Consider the following 13,145-nt stretch of genomic DNA (forward strand, 5'->3'; position numbering starts at 1 on the left):
AATTGTTGCTGCTTGTATCATAGGTGCGTCCGTAACCAAGGTAGTCGAAGTGTTCGATGTTTCAGAAGACATCGTATCGAAGATTCGTACCACATACAGGGAAAGCGGAAAAATATCATCCTCTAAGTCACAATGCGGACAAAAAAGCGTTGGTTGAGTGATTGTGACAGACTGTCACTAAAGAGGACTGTGGCGAAAAGTAAAAGGATGATAGCAGCGAAAATCACTACAGAACCAAAGGTCCCACTCACGAACCCTGTCAGTATCAAAACAGCACGAATGTAGTCTCAGAAGCAAGGTATTGCAGGACGAGCTGGATTTCGAAAACCACTCGTCAGCGACGCAAATGCCCGAAACAGAAAAACGTGCTGCTGAAGCCATGAAATTTGGACTACGGAAGCATTGGAAGAATGTCATTTGTTCGGATGAGTCTTAGGTTCACAGTGTTTCCAACTTCTGGCCGAGTTGCCGTCCCGAGAGTGAAACATGGCGGAGATTCGGTGAGTTTTGAACAGCCATATTGTGGCATTCCAAGGGCATTTCTGTCAAGGATTATGTGACCATTTCGGCTGATCAGGTCCGTCCCATGGTACAATGTTTTTCGCCAAGACGATAGGGCCCCTATTGACACAGTTCGCATCTTTGAAGGTTGGTTTTGTATCGTATCTCCCCCGGTCACCACACTCGCTAGATCTCAATGTTGTTGAGCCTTTGTGGTCTGCTTTGAAGACAAGGGCGCACGATCGGTATCCACCTCCGTCATTGCTACCAGAACGTGCCACTATTTTGCATGAAGAGTGTTATAAAGATTCCTTTGAAAACTATCCAGGAGTTGTGTTTATCCAATCCGAGACGACCGGAAGCTGTTTTCAAAGCCAACGGTTGTCCTGCACGGTATTACACACGGTAATGTGTTGCGTTTTTGGTGATTCCAAATGGTTGTTCACTTCTACATCCTTTTCGGCACTGTGGAACAGGAGAGGCTTTCACCGTGGGATCCCGCCACTTGTGCACACGAATTGTTGGAGAAAGCGATAATCTGGGCGCGCGCGCGCACACACACACACACACAGCTGGACCAGCTCCATCAAAGGGCAACGGCCGCCGATGTCCCAGATGTTGTTACCTGCACCACCGCGCCGCACCGCACGGCGGCGCGCGTCGGCGGCGCTGACGTCATCACCCGAACAGCCACAGCGTCGCTGCTGTCGGAAGCAGCAGTCGCTCGCTGGCGTGGCTCAGTCGCCGCGGACGCGAGCCAGCAAGCTTACGCAGCCACCTGCTGCCTCCCTCACAGCAGGTAAACAGACGCGCAGCTTAGCCAGCTTTCCTCGTGTCTTCTCTCCTTGCAAAAGATGCTTCTGGAAGGTCAGATTGGGCAGGTTACTGTACACTGATACTCGAGAGTTATGCTTCCAGAGAGTGTTATTATTCGCATTTCCATGTAAACAGTGAGTCACATGTCAACAGAATGCCGTTGCTCCTCCTGATTGGCGGCGTTACCTACAGAGCAACAACGAAATCAGTTGTTAATCTTACTGAGAGTGGAAATGGCTTATGCAGACAGTGTTAAAAAAAAAAAAAAAAAAAAAAAAAAAAAAAAAAAAAAAAAAAAAAAGCAGTATTCTTCATCCGTTATTTCAGGAAGTGTTATACGTTTGAAACTTCTACGCAGCGTACAACTTAGCTTATTGTTTTTGCTACCCTACTACTTTTAGATCTACGCTCTAGAAAAATGAGGTATCACTTTTAGAAATAATGACGCATTTTTTGTGCATGATGAATGAAAATACGAAAGTTTCATGTAGTGCAGATGATTACATTCGAAGTGATGACTTTGTCAGCTCACTCCACTTCTACTTGAGCAACAGATTAAATAGAAATCCGTAACACAGAGGATGACGAAGAAGAAGCAAAGGAAGAAGAAGAGGAGCAAAATGATGTCCCTAGAAACATTAATACGCCTGAAGATGCCATTATATGCATAAACGATGTTATGCAATTTGCAGCACACACGAGTTCTCCCAACTTGTTGGAACTATTGTATGGTACAAAGAGTTCATTTATAAGTTGTGGTTTCTTACTAGGAATCTGCATGAACCATTGTAGTCATTATATTCTGTTCTGTTTAAATTTAATCTTCTGCTATTCACGGATGTTGCCTCCTGGGTCACATTGCCTAGAAAATTAATTTTGAACAGTAAATTAAAACAACTTTCCCTCCTTGATATGTGGCGATAAAAGTGGTAAAACAAATAAACATGGGAATAATATATATGTGCATACAATAATAAACGAATTTAAAGTTCGAGTAAAAATATAGAAATGCTGTGTTATTTATCAATTAGTGTAATAGTCCAGTGCTCTGTTGTCCAATATACAGTAAATGAACATCTACTGCGCTGCAGTGAAGGTACGTAAATTCAGTATATGCATAATTAAAAATCTTTACTGTACTTTTGTACATGATACCTCACAAATTTTATATAGCCCAGTGAGTTTTGTGTAATCCGGAATTTTGACCAATTTGGAAAAATATTTTAGTCCCAGGCGATTCCGTTTTGAGCAAGTATTACTTTACTTCTACTTTTCCCGGTCGTTTATTGTCTCAATCCTCAAGCAGCAAGTTTCACTCCCAATTGCCCCACAACATTTATTCTCCATTCACTTTCATCATTAGATTTGATGGTAGCACCTTTACTTCATGTCTACGTTTCTGATATCCAACAAATGCGTTTTTGAAGTCGTGACCAAATAACATTGTTGAAAGACTCATTGACACAGTCACCTTTTGCAATCGAATGGAAATCAAGCGTTTGAAATTCACAGCTAAGTTTGAAGAAAAGATATGGAATATTTAAGTCGAAATATCTGTGAGGATCTGGAATGGTGGAGGACACTCTTAATCGGTGTACAGCTAAAGAACTAATTTTAGACTGCAGGATGTACTGATAATATCGATATGAATTTTAAGTTTAAAGTTGTGTTTGTTGCTGTGGCAGCATGTCAATACAGTTTCATGCGGAACCAATTGCGCAGAATGGTGAGAATGTATTCTGTGCTATAAATGATTCAATATATTGCTTTGTTTTTTTTCTGCTGTGACTTAGTTGGAAGCGAAAGTCAATTTGGTGTGTTCTGTATAAAATAGAGCTGGGATTCTACAGGCTAATAGATAGATATTAGTGTTTGTCTGCGTGCGGCATTCTTTTAATTAAACCGCAGGCACTATAATGTACGAAAACAAACCGAACTATTTACTCGGAACAGCTTTGCAACTCTGTGTTAACTCTGGACTTGTTTGTTAAATTTTATGGCGTGGTATTCTGGAGGTAAGGATTAAGTCTGTCGGCAGATATAAAAGTCCGAGATAAGTTCAGAATGAGTCGTTCGTCTGCAGCGGATTGTGCGCTGTTTTGAAATTTCCTGGTAGATTAAAACATAGTGCTCTGCAGAGTGAATGATTCATTCTGTGAATAATCCCCCAGTCTGTAATATCCTTCCCTCCAAGAGAGATAGTCCACTAACATAAGCAAGAGAGATTTTGTCAAGTTTGGAAGTAGGAATAGGTACTGGCAGAGTCGTCCTGCAACGTGGGACAGCCGGAAAAAGTGCAGGGCCTCTTGCGAGTTACGCAAAGAATAATTGAAACCTTCTCTTGCGGATGTAAGTGACGCAGAGCGACATCACCCTATGTGACAGAGGAGACGCGGAGTGGTGAAACCACTATACATCTGCCATGAAACAGGATTTTTGATCGGGCTCGAATCCTCTTGAATCTCGAAGAGGCGTCATTGTGGCCAAGAATGAGGACACTTTTCCATGCTTTAAGCATTAAGTATGTTGATTTGAAGTTCGGTATCATTTCAATGCTACTAACCGAATGTTTTACAGCTCTCTTCTGCAATACAGTGTATCAAGAATATTTAGAAGCAAAATTATACAGATTCGTGAAGGCCCTAGAGTTAATTTTTTGATATTAGGAACGAATGGTTAGAAATTAATACCGTGTGATTATAATTCAAGTGCAACTCTTCATGGAGGTCCAGTGTGGGCTGTATTATCATAAGGCAGCGGAACTTGGTAGCGATTTGCGCTGGAAAAAAATTAGTCCCAATTCTGGCCACGAGATGCAAATGTGATGCTGTATAGCATCTCATTGACGTCTCCGGTACTCATATAGAACGAAGTGTGTAAGTGGCGATTAATGATAAAATCAACATTATGCCTTTCTCACTTGTCTGACCTTTTCTGCCCACGTGTCGCCTCTAATCCATTACATATGGAAACACTTCACTACTTATTTCTTGCATTCACAGAGCCAGATTTGCACCTTGTGGTCGAAATTGGAACTAATTTTTTTCCAGCGTAAATCGGTTTCTCAGTAACGCACCAGAGTGTCAACCAAGTTTCGATGCCTTACGATAATTACAGCTCACACTGAACCTCTGTGAGTAGCTGCGCTTTAACGGTAGCCACCCGGGATTTAGTTTCTTATTGAGATAAACAGCTTACAAGTTATAATGACAACCTCAGATCATACAAACTGCACAAAGTGATGACATCAATCAGTCACAATGTATGCATTACAAAAGGGCACCCAGCTTCCCTCCTCTTTCTATTACATTTTCATATACCATTGATTTCGTGCAATTTATTAGGGAATTCACTGTGTATATATCACAGATGTAGAGGATTCCTTTACGTTAAGTGGCGCTGGCAACGTCGACGTAGAAACATAACCAGTATACAAACGTGTACCTCAAACACATTGCTCTTTCCAGATTTCACACCGCCCAAATTATTTCCCTCCGATCATTCATATTCAAATAGAAAATTATCTTTACCTTAAAAATTTCTATTCTCCCCAATCCTATTCAATACCTCCTCATTAGTTATGTGATCTACCCACCTAATCTTCAACATTCTTCTGTAGCACCACATTTCGAAAGCTTCTATTCTCTTCTTGTCCAAACTATTTATTGTCCATGTTTCACTTCTGTACATGGCTACACTCCATACGAATACTTTCAGAAACGACTTCCTGACACTTGAATCTATTCTCGATATCAACAAATTTCTCTTCTTCAGAAACGCTTTCCTTGCCATTGCCAGTGTACATTTTATATCCTCTGTACTTCGACCATCATTAGTTATTTTGCTCCCCAAATAGCAAAATTCCTCTACTACTTTAAGCGTCTCATTTCCTAATCTAATTCCCGCAGCATCACGCGACTTAATTCGACTACATTCCATTATCTTCGTTTTACTTTTGTTGATGTTCATATTATACCCTCCTTTCAAGTCACTGTCCATTCCGTTCAACTGCTCTCCCAAGTCCTTTGCTGTCTCTGACAGAATTACAATGTCATCGGCAAACCTCAAAGTTTTTGTTTCTTCTCCCTGGATTTTAATACCTACTCCAAATTTTTCTTTTGTTTCCTTTACTGCTTGCTCAATATACATTTTGAATAACATCGGAGAGAGGCTACAACCCTGTCTCACTCCCCTCCCAACCACTGCTTCCCTTTCATGCCCCTCGACTCTTATAACTGCCATCTGGTTTCTGTACAAATTGTAAATAGCTTTTCGCTCCCTGTATTTTACCCCTGTCACCTTTAGAATTTGAAAGAGAGTATTCCAGTCAACATTGTCTAAAGCTTTCTCTAAGTCTACAAATGCTAGAAACGTAAGTTTGCCTTTCCTTAATCTTTCTTCTAAGATAAGTCGTAAAGTCAGTATTGCCTCATGTGTTCCAACATTTCTACGGAATCCAAACTGATCTTCCCCGAGGTCGGCTTCTACCAGTTTTTCCATTCGTCTGTAAATAATTCGTACTTACACACCAATGTAATTGTTCAGAAAATAATATCTGAGCCAAAAACTTCATTTGTGATGTGCAGTGGGATGTGAAAACACTGTTCCTATAATATCTTTTACTTGGCAATATCTCTGCAGTATATATTATTTATTCCCCTATTAACGCATCATATCAACCAACAAGAAATCTAATTAGAAGCAGGTATTTATTCTTTTACTAGAGTCATTTGCAGCTACATACCTTACAGTCGCCTTTAGATAGAATGGGAAGAGACTCTGCATTTCGTACAACACTCTTTCATGAGAGTGTAAAATATGGAAGCTGTGTTGAAATGTAATTTATGCTACGTGTAGTCACAAAAAAATGTATCCATCACAGCTGATTTTATTTGTCTACTCGTGTCAAAAGTGTTTTATAAAAGTAGACAAAAGGGGAAAAACAGACTAATTACACAAAATTAATACATATAAACAGAACCATATAATGATATTATATTTACATGTAAACAGACCACAAACACTAAATACAATCAGACCAGAAATTAGTGACGTCGACGGAATTGTCCCTGGACCACGACAGGTCCTCCAGCCTGCAGGAAACTTGGTCACTGAGGACAGCTGTACATGTGCTTGGTGGTTTATCCTGCTCCAGAATCGCATGCAATTGATGGGTCCTCACGGTAGTTCAGTTTGGCCATATTATCCTGTGGTCTACCCACACCACTAAGGTCTGTTGAGGGACTTGGGCTGTTTCCAATGCAGGTTTTTACCTGGGGGGAGGGCTTCCGAAGGTGGAATCCATGACGTGGTATCTGCGTTTCTGGTTGTCCACAGGTTTTTGTCGTGCCATTGGCTGTGATGTACTGCCTTTGACGGAAATTTTTAGAAAGCTCTTCCTAGATTTCATCCTGCTTGGGCAGGTTGGTGTCCATGCAGCGAGTGACCTGCGTTTAGTTCCTCTTTGCTTCTCTCTGTGTTCGTAGAAACTTTCCCACCTTATATCTGGTGGAGTTGTCCCCGGGAGGCTGTAGAGTTTGTAGACAGGCGTTACTCTCAGGCATCCTGGTGTTATTCTACATGACTCGTTGAGGGCAACATCCACATGTCTGGCATGAACAGAACTATACCAAACAGGGCAGGCGTATTCAGCGGCAGAGTAACATAATGCAAGTGCCAACGTTCTGAGTACTGTCGTTTGGGCACCCGATCCGCTACCTGTGAGCTTTCTGATGATGTTATTGCGGGCGTATACTTTTTGTTTTGTATTTAGGCAGTGCTTCCTGAATGTCAGCACACGGTCCAGCGTGACCCTCAGGTATTTTGGATTGTGACAGTGCTCCAACTCCATACCATCCCATACAAGTAAATTTTCTGTTGGCGTCTTTGTTTCTTAGATGAAAAGCGCATACTTGAGTTTTAGCCGGATTCGTTTTCAGGCAATTATTTGGATAGTATGCCGGGGGAGTGTGAAGTCCATTTGTTAGATGTCTCTCTACTGCTTCGAAGTCTTTGGCTTCAAATATTAGTGCCAGATCGTCAGCATAGACGAAACTTTTTGTGTCAAGAGGTTGTGGCTGATCGTTAGTATAGATGTTAAACAAGGCTGGTGCTAGGACCCAACCTTGAGGGAGACGGCTATTTTGTATTCTCCGCCTACTTTTCTTGCCGCATAGTTCTACGTAGAATCTACGGTTCTGAAGGAGGGTTTCTATGAAGCTGGTAAATTCATAATCTCTCGTTAGTTGTGCAAAATGATATTGTGCTACACAGTAGCATAGGCTGCGGAGAGATCCACGAATACTGCTCCAGTGACGAGACCATGTTCAAAACCATCATCGATATTTTGTGTCAGACTGCGTATTTGTGCTGTACAATTTTTATTTGGTCTAAATCCAGCTTTTTGTGGAATCAGCTGTGGCTCGGTGACAGGCCTGAGACGATTGTTCAACATTCTTTCGAGGGTTTTGTAAAGATGGCACAAAAGAGATACACGGAGGAAGTTCTTGGCATCGCAAGCTGGATTGCCGGGTTCAAGTATGGCGCCAATCTTTGTCCTTCTCTATATTTTAGGAATCTGCTGTCTTGTGAGGCAGTTACGAGGCGTGTTTTTAAGTAAGTATCGTTTTGAAATTAAAAAGAAGACGTGCTAAGATATCTCAATAATTTTATTTTTACATGAAAGCCTGTACCTTAATCTACTTTTCTACGTAATTTCCGTCAATATTGAGGCACTTGTCATAACGTTGTACCAGTTTTTGAATACCCTCCTCATAGAAGTCTGCCGCCTGAATTGTTAACCACTGCATCGCCACTGTTTTGACTTCGTCATCGTCTTGAAGACGCTGGCCGCTCAGGTGTTTCTTCAAGTGCAGGAACAGATGGTAGTCACTGCGCGCAAGATCGGGGCTGTAGGAAGTTTCCCATCGAAAAGATGTGGTGAGATCGTTGGTCTGATTCGCCACATGCGGACGGGCATTGTCTTGCAGCAAAACGATGCCCTTGCTCAACTTCCATGGACTGTTGCTTTGATTCTGGTGTGACGTAGGCCACCCATGTTTCATTGCCCGTAACAATTTAGCTTAAGAACTCATCACTGTCTTTGTGGTACCGCTCAAGGAAAGTCAATGCACTGTCTAAACGTTTGGTTTTGTGCACATCCGTCAACATTTTCAGTACCCAACGTGCACACAAATTTCGGTAATTGAAGTGCTCGGTCACAATGCCATGCAAAACACTACGAGAAACATTAGGAAAGTCATCCCGCAAGGAGGAAATCGTAAAGCGTCTGTTTTCTCTCACCTTATTATCCACTTCCTGCACCGAACTTTCATTAACGACCTAAGGACGCCCACTCCGTTGTTCATCATGCACATTTGTGCAGCCGTCTTTAAATGCTCTCACCCACTTTCTTACCATTCCATCACTCATAATGTTTTCTCCGTAAACTGCACAGATCTCACGATGAATATCGATCGCTTTTAGGCCTTTAGCGCTAAGAAATCTTATAACAGCGTGTACTTCACAGTCAGCGGGACTCACGATTATCGGAGGCATCTTAAACACTCAGTACACAACATAAACAAGGAAGAATCAGACTGTAATGGCGTCAGTGCGTAGATTAAGCTACAGGCTTTCATGTAAAAACAAAATTATTGAGATATCTTAGCAAGTCTTTTTTTAATTTCAAAACGGTACTTAAAAAACACGCCTCGTTTTATAGAACTGCAGTAGCCATCTCATAGCCGCAGGGCCAAAATGTACTATCTGCTCCACCAATAAATCGTCAACTTCTGACGCCTTGCCGTGTTCACGCTTCTTAATAGCAGCTTTCAGTTATTCCGAAGTAAACTTAGCGGACAACACTTTCGTTTGTGGATGTTGCTGGGATATCCCTATTTTTTCTTTCTTTCTTGCTTCAGTTTTCCCATGCAGCAGCACCTGGTGGGCGACTTCATTTGGGGTTACGTTGGATCTCTGGCGACACATGGGTCATTACTGAGTCGTTTGAGTAGTTAACAAGCTTTTCTGCTGCTCTTGGACATGTCAATGCTCTCTACTGTTTCAATCCATCAGTTTTGTATGGCTTTCGCCAATTCCTGGGATAGTGTCTGTCCTAATTTTACTGTATCCGTGTTGAAAGGGTCTAAGGTATTCTTGCAGTTTTGACGTTAATTCATCATTCATACCCGGAATGTATGTTGTCCGGCAGCCTCTGGGAATCGAAGCGCGAAAGCATTTCTTCACAGTATCTACAAAACGGTTGTAGGAGTGTCTCACGGGTTCAATGTTTAGTGTTGTCTCCTCCAGAATTTCCGCAAAACTATTCCAGTTGGCCTTCTTCAAGTTGAATCGCCTACAAAACGGGATCACCTGTGGTTTGATAGCTGCAAACACCTGATAGCAGATTGGCCTACATTGTGTGCCAGGTATAGGTAATGGTTCAAATGGCTCTAAGCACTATGGGACTTAACATTGGAGGTCATCAGTCCCCTAGACTTAGAACTACTTAAACCTAACTAACCTAAGGACATCACACACATCCATGCCCTAGGCAGGATTCGAACCTGCGAGCGTAGCAGCAGCGCGGTTCTAGACTGAAGCGCCCAGAACCGCTCGGTCACAGCGGCCGGCCATGTACAGGTAATGATGCAGTCTTCACACAGTGGCGGGAAACAGTGTCGCTGCTCGGGATTATATCCCCTTTTCCAGCGGCTGCTGTTAAATGAAGCTGGTAGTTTGCTGTCATCTAAGAAAGTTAATCTTCTGCAGTTAGCCCACTTCAGTAAGTCCTCTTCGTTCACATCATCATCCTCGTAGCCCCATACGCTACTATGGCTGTTAATGTCACCCACGACAATATGAGTGTCCTGATTTTGAAAATTCACTGGGGGACTGAAGTTATATTTTTCATCAGGAGCTTTGTAGACGGATTTTACTGTATAACTTCTTATCTCAACTGTCAAGATTTCAATAGCCTTCTCCTTTGTTAGAGTAACGAATGAGGGTAATTTCAACCATTTCCCAGGGGACGCTCGAGTGTATGTAAAGCGCTAAGCACACTCTCTCCTTGGAGGCTCTTTCCGTGTCCCCCAGCAAAGCTGATGAGGCGAAGTTGAGCACATGTTCATTACTAGGAAGCAGCTAGCTCGATTCCTGGAATTTCACCCCTGAGCTACTCAAGCGCGATTCACGACCCGTCCACACAGCCTTAATTCCGCCAGTACCTCGTCTCCCACCTTCCAAACTTCACAGAAGCTCTTCCGTTGCAGAGTGAAAATCTCATTCTGGAAACATCCCCCAGGCTGTGGCTAAGCCATGTCTCCGCAATATCCTTTCTTTCAGGAGTGCTAGTTCTGCAAGTTTCACAGAAGAGCTTCTGTGAAGTTTGGAAGGTGGGAGACGAGGTACTGGCAGAATTAAAGCTGTGCGGAGGGGTTGTGAGTTGTGCCTGGATAGCTCAGAGGTAAAGCACTTGCGTCCCGAGTTCGAGTCTCGGTCTGGTAAACAGTTTTAATCTGCCAGGAAGTTTCGTATCATCGAACACTCCTCTGCAGAGTGAAAATCTCATTCTGGATAGCTGTATGCTTTACGCCCACTTGTCTCGTTTAGTCTCCGTGCTGACTGCAATGTCCTGCACTCGCGCTCTTTTACTCTAAATATAGCAGTTGTTCTGCGTTGTTTTATACGAATTTGAACAGCTTCTAACAGTAGTTTCAGCTGTGTTCATTGGGAGACAGAGAACTGAGATAATGAGCTGAAAAGAAGCATCTTCAAAAATGTTTGAAGGAAGTAAGTGGAGCAGAGTATGGAACATTGCAAAGACAATGCTCCAGTGTACTAACTCACAAATGTTCATGAAAATTTCAGTTCAGAAAAGGATAAGTGTGTCCAAGACGATCTTTAAAATGGAAGTCAGCTGTGTGATAATATACAAGGGGTCTTAGTTACACATTATTATGAGAGACCACGTAACTTTTATTGAATCCTACAGTAGACAGATACACGACACTCCTTTTCAACATAGTTACCAAGTATGTGTAAACAACTGTCGGAACGTTCTACCAATCATTTAATATTTCGAGGACAGAAACCCGCTACTTGGTCGTTATAGAATCACTATGTGAACGTTCTTATCGTCGGAAATTCTGCGGTTGCTGCGAATCAGTTCCTCGTTTTCCTGGCCGACGTCGATGGTCAGCATCACCCACATCTGTGCGGTCTTGGTCAAACAGTTGGCACACTTCACTGCTGTTGGGCGTGACATTGCATTTAGTCCATCTTGCGCCAGAGTTTCATAGTAAATCTGTGGGAGATTTAGACTTTTGCCCACAAGAATTGTGGTGTCCCGCGTACTTCAACTTTGGAGTACATTTCCAGTTGTCGTGCCACTTCCCTCGCACACTGTGACGAAAAGGTTATCCTTACCCCGCCAGAGCTATGCCTACAGGGAAACCAAAACACATGCTGTCTCCCGAGAACGCACCACGCTTATTGGGCGAAGGTCTTAGCACGGGACGACACGTTGAAATATCCCCTCACAAAAATTTATAAATGACAGTGCTGGAAAACCTCTACGTTATTAGATTTTCAAGCAGCTAAGAAAAACTGAACGTTCTCAGACATTCCTCTCTTTACTTATTCTGATCAACACTAAACTGACACACAAAATATATATAGCGCAACGCAATCTGACTTTCAATAATCCCTACAAAAGAATGGCCATGGCTGACAATAACCTATACCTTTCATGAATCACTTACCTCACAAAAATCTTCGCTACCCAAACTACTGCAATACAGCGAGCGCCAATACTGCCAGCTAAATAAAAGATTCTAACTACTGAAGGCACTAACTACTGATAGACATAGTTAGCACATGAAAGATTTTGCTAGAGAACAAACAATGTATTTACCTTAATAGTGTTCAGAAGTCATTATATATATAATCAGTTCATGACACCCAGTCTTGCAAATTTCCTTTTGCTGACGGACACACGTCCAGATCTCCGCTCTCAAAACACTGCCATTTCTCTCCCCACATCCACCACTGCTGGCGGCTCACATCCAACTGCGCAACGCTACGCGCTGTTCACATCCAACTGCCCAACACTACAATAGTCAATATTTCAACAATGCCAACCAGCCACAGACTGCACATAGCAGTCAGTGATTTTCATACAGAGCGCTACATGGCGTTACCAACATAAAAACCTAAACAGCCTACTTACAATGTGTAACTTACTTTTGAAGTCCTTTCTTACAAGTGATGAGCATTACAGAACCGTGCTTAGCCTCTGATTTTGAGAATTTACTATGGTGTGGAGATCCCACGTTGTGCGACAAATCTAAATAGATTGTGAAACGTAAATGACAATGATCTGGATCAATACCTCGGGAATAGCCTATATAGGTCTAGCTATCGTAGTGTCCGCATGTAGCGCTTGCTGCTATTGTTATTCTCCAATCGTCTCCGCACGCAGACGAACTGTAGTACACCGTGTTACCAGACGTCTGTGATAGTGTAGTGTTGTAGGAACTGTGACCATGGTGTATTCGAACTCTGAAAAGGTGGAGATGATACTCATCTACGGCGAGTGTCGACGAAATGCAGCTGAAACCTGCAGGGTGTATGCAGAACGGTACCCGGACAGAGAGCATCCAACGTGCCGCACATTGCAAAACATCTACCGCCAACTGTATGCAACAGGTATGGTCGTAGCACGCAAACGGGTCTGTAACAGTCCCGTCACAGGAGAAGCGGGTGCAGTTGGTGTGTTAGCTGCTGTTGCCATGAACCCACACATGAGTACACGGGACATTGCGAGA

General features: G+C 42.7%; 1 protein-coding gene across 2 annotated transcripts in view; it reads left to right on the forward strand.

Annotated features, from left to right (window-relative positions):
- Positions 1-1,191: 1,191 nt before the first annotated feature.
- The window catches only part of LOC126334715 (multiple inositol polyphosphate phosphatase 1), a 289,351-nt gene continuing 277,397 nt past the window's right edge, over positions 1,192-13,145 (forward strand). Inside the window, exon 1 of one of the 2 annotated variants that reach the window (XM_049997226.1) lies at positions 1,192-1,300. The gene's annotated coding sequence lies outside the window, so the exon portion shown is untranslated. The remainder of the gene's footprint in view (positions 1,301-13,145) is intronic. The other variant, XM_049997228.1, reaches the window with a different exon arrangement.

This window comes from Schistocerca gregaria, chromosome 2 (assembly GCF_023897955.1).
Source record: "Schistocerca gregaria isolate iqSchGreg1 chromosome 2, iqSchGreg1.2, whole genome shotgun sequence".
Lineage (NCBI taxonomy): Eukaryota > Metazoa > Arthropoda > Insecta > Orthoptera > Acrididae > Schistocerca > Schistocerca gregaria.